The sequence below is a fragment of the Pan troglodytes genome, chromosome 3 (genome assembly GCF_028858775.2).
Source record: "Pan troglodytes isolate AG18354 chromosome 3, NHGRI_mPanTro3-v2.0_pri, whole genome shotgun sequence".
NCBI classification, from domain to species: Eukaryota; Metazoa; Chordata; class Mammalia; order Primates; family Hominidae; genus Pan; species Pan troglodytes.
In genome coordinates, this window is record NC_072401.2 from 189,712,226 (window position 1) to 189,718,730 (window position 6,505).

Consider the following 6,505-nt stretch of genomic DNA (forward strand, 5'->3'; position numbering starts at 1 on the left):
TCTACCTCTCCCTTCCAAGTGGGCACAGTCTACCTCTCCCTTTCATGCGGGCACAGTCTACCTCAGTCAACCAGTCTCAAATCTTCAGGGTTGTGTAAACTTTCAGGCCCTTAAAACCTCTGAACCCAAGTTGGGATCACTGCACTGGGGCTGTCTTTTTTCCTCCTGCTTTCCCTGCACTGCCACCTTGTTCATTCAGCTTCATAAAACCCGCTGAAAGAACCAGTGTAATCATCTTTAAATTAGTCAACCAAAGTTGACACTTTCATTTTTAAACTTTTAAATCTATTATCCTAACTTTAGTACCCTTTATCTGATCCCTAACTTTTTAACTTTGAGATTTGACTTCCTAATTTTTAAAAGTTTACAATAAAAAATAATTTCGAATACATAGTTTTACTTGTACTTAAAACTGATATGAAAAAAGTAATTAATTTTTAATGCTTGTATTTTATCTTAAAGACTGGCTGGGCGCGGTGGCTCACGCCTATAATCCCAGAACTTTGGGAGGCCGAGGTGGGTCAATCACTTGAGGTCAGGAGTTCGAGGCCAGCCTGGCCAACATGGTGAAACCCCATCTGAACTAAAAATACTAAAATTAGCTGGGCATGGTGTGGTGTGCACTTGTAATTCCAGCTACTTGGGAAGCTGAGGCACGAGAATCCCTTGAACCTGGGGAGGCAGACGTTGCAGTGTGCCAAGATCACACCACTGCACTTCAGCCTGGGTGACAGAGCAAGACTCTGTCTCAAAAAAAAAAAGACGAATATAATTTTAGATTTAAAAAAGAAAAAGTGTTAAAATAATTACTTTTAATTTATGTAGTGAGAAGAATTAAAAAGTAAATAATATTTGTTTTAGCTACAGTACATAGATCATATTTGTCTTATGAACTTTAATTTTTTAAATAACATGCACATGTACAATATAAACTTCAGGAGAGTAGGAACTTTATCTCCAACACCTACAAAAGTACCTGATATTTAGTAGGTACTTACAAGTATTTGCTGACTTAATGACTATACAATTCATTGGCTACAAAATGGTAAAAAGTGAAAAGTAACTTTTCCTTTTATCCCTATAGATACCTGGTTTCTACCCCCAGAGGCAATCGCAACTTTATTTATTTTGTCTTTCTCTAGAGATATTATAAGCCCACCTAAGCATGTGTATATCTATATAAAGACAGATAGACATATATGTGTGTATGTACACACCATAGATATCCTTTTTTCTACCTTCAAATGGGAACATCTTGTACATATTTCCTGTATTCTACCTTTTGCCTCAACTGTATTTTGGGTGTAATTTTATATCAATTTTGGGAAAACTCTCTCTTCTTTATAAAAGTGACATAGCATTCCTTGTATAACTGTGTCCTCAATTTATTTGACCAATCTTTTATTGGTGGTATTTCAGTTTCTAGAATTTTGTGATTTTTTTTTTTTTTTCTTTAGACAGGTTTGTTCTTGCTGCCCAGGCTGGAGCGCAGTGGCGCGATCTCGGCTCACCGCAACCTCCGCCTCCCAGGTTCAAGTGATTCTCCTGAATCAGCCTTCCGAGTAGCTGCGATTACAGGCATGCGCCACCATGCCTGGCTAATTTTGTGTTTTTAGTAGAGATGGGGTTTCTCCATGTTGGTCAGGCTGGTCTTGAACTCCTGACCTCAGGTGATCCACCCGCCTCAGCCTCCCAAAGTGCTGGGATTACAGGCGTGAGCCACTGTGCCCGGCCGAATTTTATGGTTTTTAAACAATGCTGTACTACGTGTTCTTGTATGGATAGCATTGCTCATACATATGAGTGTTTGGAAAATAATTTTTCCTTGTGCGGCTATAACAAAACACTTGAGACCAGATAATTTATTAAGAACAGAAATTTATTTTCTCACAATTTTGGAGGCCGGGAAGTCCAAGGTCAAGGTGCCAGTTGTCTGGTGAGGGCTGCCTTCTGCTTCCAAGATGGCACCTTGATGCTGTACCCTCTGGAGGGATAGACGTGCTGTGTCCTCACATGGCAGAAGGCAGGACAAGGAAGCCAAAACCTGGGTAAAGCATATATATATATATATATATATATATATATATATATGGCTTTAAAGGTGTATACACACACACAAAGGCCTTATATATACAATTTACATACACATATATATACACATGCCTTAATTCCATTCACAAGGGAAGGAGATTTCCTGGCCCTCCCTTAACACCTGAATTTTGGAGGTGACACATTAAAACCACAGCAATATCCTAGAAGTAAAACTGCTATATCAAAGAGTCAATGCATTTAAAATTTAATGAATATTGGCAAATTTTCTTCCATGGATTATATCAGTTTATACTTCCATCAGCAATGTATAAAAGCACCATTTTCCTTCACACTGGCCAACACATTGCTATCACATTTTGAGATCATTATAATTTATAGTTGAAAAGTGGTATCACACTATTACTTTAATGTTCTTTTCTTTAAAGTAAAATTTATTAATTATCCTCACATTTTAAAGGCATTAATGATTACATTTTTGTAATTGCCAGGGACTGTTTACATTTTACCAACTTATTTTTGCCATTATTTTCTTCCTTCATTTTCCTTTCTTTTTTCCTTCCTTCCTTCCCTCCTTTCTTCCTTTCTTGTTTTTCTTTCCTTTCTTTCTTCCTTTTTTATTTTTTCTTAGACAGGATCTCACTCGTTGCCCAGGCCGCAGTGCAGTGGTGCAATCTCGGCTCACCGCAGCCTCCACCTCCTGGGCTCAAGTGATCCTCCCACCTCAGCCTCCTGAATAGCTGGGACCACAGGCACAAACCACCACACCCAGCTAATTTATTTTTTAAAATGTATGGGTCTGGGGTCTCCCTATGTTGCCCAGGCTGGTCTGAAACTCCTGGGCTCAAGCCGTCCTTCTGTCTTGGCCTCCCAAAGTTCTGGGATTACAGGCCTGAGCCACAGTACCCTACTTCACTGTTTCCTACTCTATTGGTCATAATTTCACTCATTATTTCCTCACTTTTTCCCTCACGTTTCTCCACTTCTTCACCTCGACGGCTTTGCATGTGTAGTTCTCTGTTTTGGAATTGCCTCTCTCCAGCCTCTCCCTCCATCTTCAATTGGAATCTTAATTCCACATGCACAGAATAGCTCCAGGTGGTAGTGGAGGGGAGAAACTTGCAACAAGGGATCCTGGGTGGAAGAACTGGTACACGGGGTCAGAGATTTCAGGGAAACTTACTTTTCACTGCAACACCTTTTGTACTTTTGCATTTTGTAGGAAGCTTACATGTAACCTCTATACAAGCAAACACAGGCAAACACACACACACATTGTCAATTCACATCCTTATTTGTCAAGGTATAGCTTGAATGTAATTTTTAGCTAAAAAGTTGTTTATCTTTACTCTTAACATTCATGGAAAGTAACTACATATGTATAACATACCTATAAGTTGTATAACATATACATTTTTATAGAAAAATAAACATATTTCTTTTTTTTTTTTTTCCAAGGCAGAAGAATTTTTCTTAGTACAGAACAAAATGAAAAGTCTCCCATGTCTACCTCTTTCTACACAGACACAGCAACCATCCGATTTCTCAATCTTTTCCCCACCTTTCCCCCCTTTCTATTCCACAAAACCGCCATTGTCTTCATGGCCCGTTCTCAATGAGCTGTTGAGTACACCTCCCAGATGGGGTGGTGGCCGGGCAGAGGAGCTCCTCACTTCCCAGTAGGGGCGGCCGGGCAGAAGCGCCCCTCACCTCCCGGACGGGGCGGCTGGCCGGGCAGGGGGCTGACCCCCCCCACCTCCCTCCCGGACGGGGCGGCTGGCCGGGCGGGGGGCTGACCCCCCACCTCCCTCCCGGACAGGGCGGCTGGCCGGGCAGAGGGGCTCCTCACTTCCCAGTAGGGGCGGCCGGGCAGAGGTGCCCCTCACTTCCCCGACGGGGCGGCTGGCCCGGTGGGGGGCTGACCCCCCCACCTCCCTCCCAGAGGGGGCGGCTGGCTGGGCAGAGGGGCTCCTCACTTCTCAGACGGGGCGGCTGCCGGGCGGAGGGGCTCCTCACTTCTCAGACGGGGCGGTTGCCAGGCAGAGGGTCTCCTCACTTCTCAGACAGGGCGGCCGGGCAGAGACACTCCTCACATCCCAGACGGGGCGGCAGGGCAGAGGTGCTCCCCACATCTCAGACGATGGGCGGCCGGGCAGAGACGCTCCTCACTTCCCAGATGTGATGGCGGCCGGGAAGAGGCGCTCCTCACTTCCTAGATGGGATGGCGGCTGGGCAGAGACGCTCCTCACTTTCCAGACTGGGCAGCCAGGCAGAGGGGCTCCTCACATCCCAGATGATGGGCGGTCAGGCGGAGACGCTCCTCACTTCCCAGACGGGGTGGCTGCCAGGCAGAGGCTGCAATCTCGGCACTTAGGGAGGCCAAGGCAGGCGGCTGGGAGGTGGTTGTAGCGAGCTGAGATCACGCCACTGCACTCCAGCCTGGGCGCCATTGAGCACTGAGTTAACGAGACTCCGTCTGCAATCCCGGCACCTCGGGAGGCCGAGGCTGGCGGATCACTCACGGTTAGGAGCTGGAGACCAGCCCAGCCGACACATCGAAACCCCGTCTCCACCAAAAAAATACGAAAACCAGTCAGGCGTGGCGGCGCAAGCCTGCAATCGCAGGCACTCGGCAGGCTGAGGCAGGAGAATCGGGCAGGGAGGTTGCAGTGAGCTGAGATGGCAGCAGTACCGTCCAGCTTCTGCTGGGCATCAGAGGGAGACCGTGGAAAGAGGGGAGAGGGGAGAGGGGAGAGGGGAGAGGGGGGAGGGGGGAGGGGAGAGGGGGGAGGGGGGAGGGCGGAGGGGAGAGGGGAGAGGGGAGAGGGGAGAGGGAGCTCTATCTACCCCAGTAACATATTTCTTTTATAACTTGCTATCTTCTTGATTGAGAACCTCTGTCTGATTATTCTTTGAGTCCTGCCAACATGTCTAGCATATTTCTTAATCAATGTAGGCATTCAAAAACTGTTTAATTCATTTAGCAAATATTTATTGAGCCTCTGTTCTGGGAAAGTATCTTAGTAATCACCGGCAATAGAATTTACAGTCACAGTCCTTGCCCTTAGACATCCCAGAGATAAATAATTCTAATAGGTACAATTTAGAGACATGCAAAGAAGGGGAATGATAAACATCAAGTGATTATTTATCTCAGCATTTCCCAAGGACTGAGTCAAGTAGCATCTTCTCATGATAATGTTGGTGATCACCAGGAACGCTTTTTATTAGATAACGATTTATTGCAGAAAATACATAAAAAAACTAATACTTTTGCAGAGATTAATTTTGTGTGAGGTTAAAGTAGACATTTAATTTAAAGAAGTTAGTCACTGAAAGTAAAATATTCAGTAAATAAGAGTTTCGACAGAACATAGCCACTGCAACAGTAGTGGAGCAGAGGTGAGCACAACCGAGGCTGCGGCAGGAGAATGGCGTGAACCCGGGAGGCAGAGCTTGCAGTGAGCCGAGATCGCGCCGCTGCACTCCAGCCTGGGCAACAGAGCCAGACTCCGTCTCAAAAAAACAAAAAGAAAACCAACAACTGAAGCTTGGCACATGTTAATCTGTCCCAACCAGGCACACATTGCCTTGGTAATGATAATTATAATTAAATATTAGTATAGCTTCCCTGTCTTGAGGGTTTACTCTGCGTCAAGCATTATGTTATGGACTTTATATCTCATTTAACAGTCACAATCTCCCAAGGACGCTTATATTTTCTTGAGACAACAGAGGCTGAGAGAACGTAATGAAATGGCACAGATAACTAAAAGTTTATTCTTTAATTGCCATGCAACTACACCCAGTAGGAGCCAAATATTGGAGGAAAGGATCGCTAAAGATTTTGACCTTGTAAATTTTGACTTTGAGTGAGAAAAGCAAGTGCCAGATGAATAAATAACCCTTTTTGAGAGGTGCTATGAATAAGTATTATGAGCATGCAGGGCAGGAGAGGATTGGGGATGGAAGCCAGGTCAGGGAAGGGTTCCTTGAGGAGATGATGCTGAACTGGGCTCGGACGAATGCATCAGCATTAACTAGGCGTTAACAAAGGAAGCTCTAAGTGGAAGTGCCTGGGAGAACACACACAGAGGCCCCTGTGGTGGAGCCAGAGAGCTTCACGGTGCCACGGACCGTGGTGGAGCCAGAGAGCTTCACGGTCCCACGGACTGTGGTCCCAGCGGGCCTCTGTTTCCGCAGCTTTGCCCAAAGTAGGTTGTCAACATTTTGAATTACTGACAAATTCAAGGGTAAGAAACGTTATCTCCGGTAGATTTAGTTTGCATTTTCCTTATTAAGAACATCTTTTATAAGCTTAAGAACAATTTACATTCTTCTGTAAACTACTTCTTACATTCTTTGCCTATTTTCCTGTTTGTTTCCTCATTCATTTGAAAAAGCATCTCATAGATTAAGTTAGTTTTTTGTCTATGATATGAGACATATATTTGCT

General features: G+C 44.8%; 1 long non-coding RNA gene across 1 annotated transcript; it reads right to left on the reverse strand.

Moving 5' to 3' along the window:
* Positions 1-1,858: 1,858 nt before the first annotated feature.
* Positions 1,859-3,412, reverse strand: LOC129143806 (uncharacterized). The gene is made up of 2 exons (XR_008547700.1): positions 3,011-3,412; positions 1,859-2,044 (listed from the first exon to the last, which is right to left on the reverse strand). It is a non-coding gene; the product is annotated as an uncharacterized LOC129143806 (long non-coding RNA).
* Between the last annotated feature and the right edge of the window lie 3,093 nt (positions 3,413-6,505).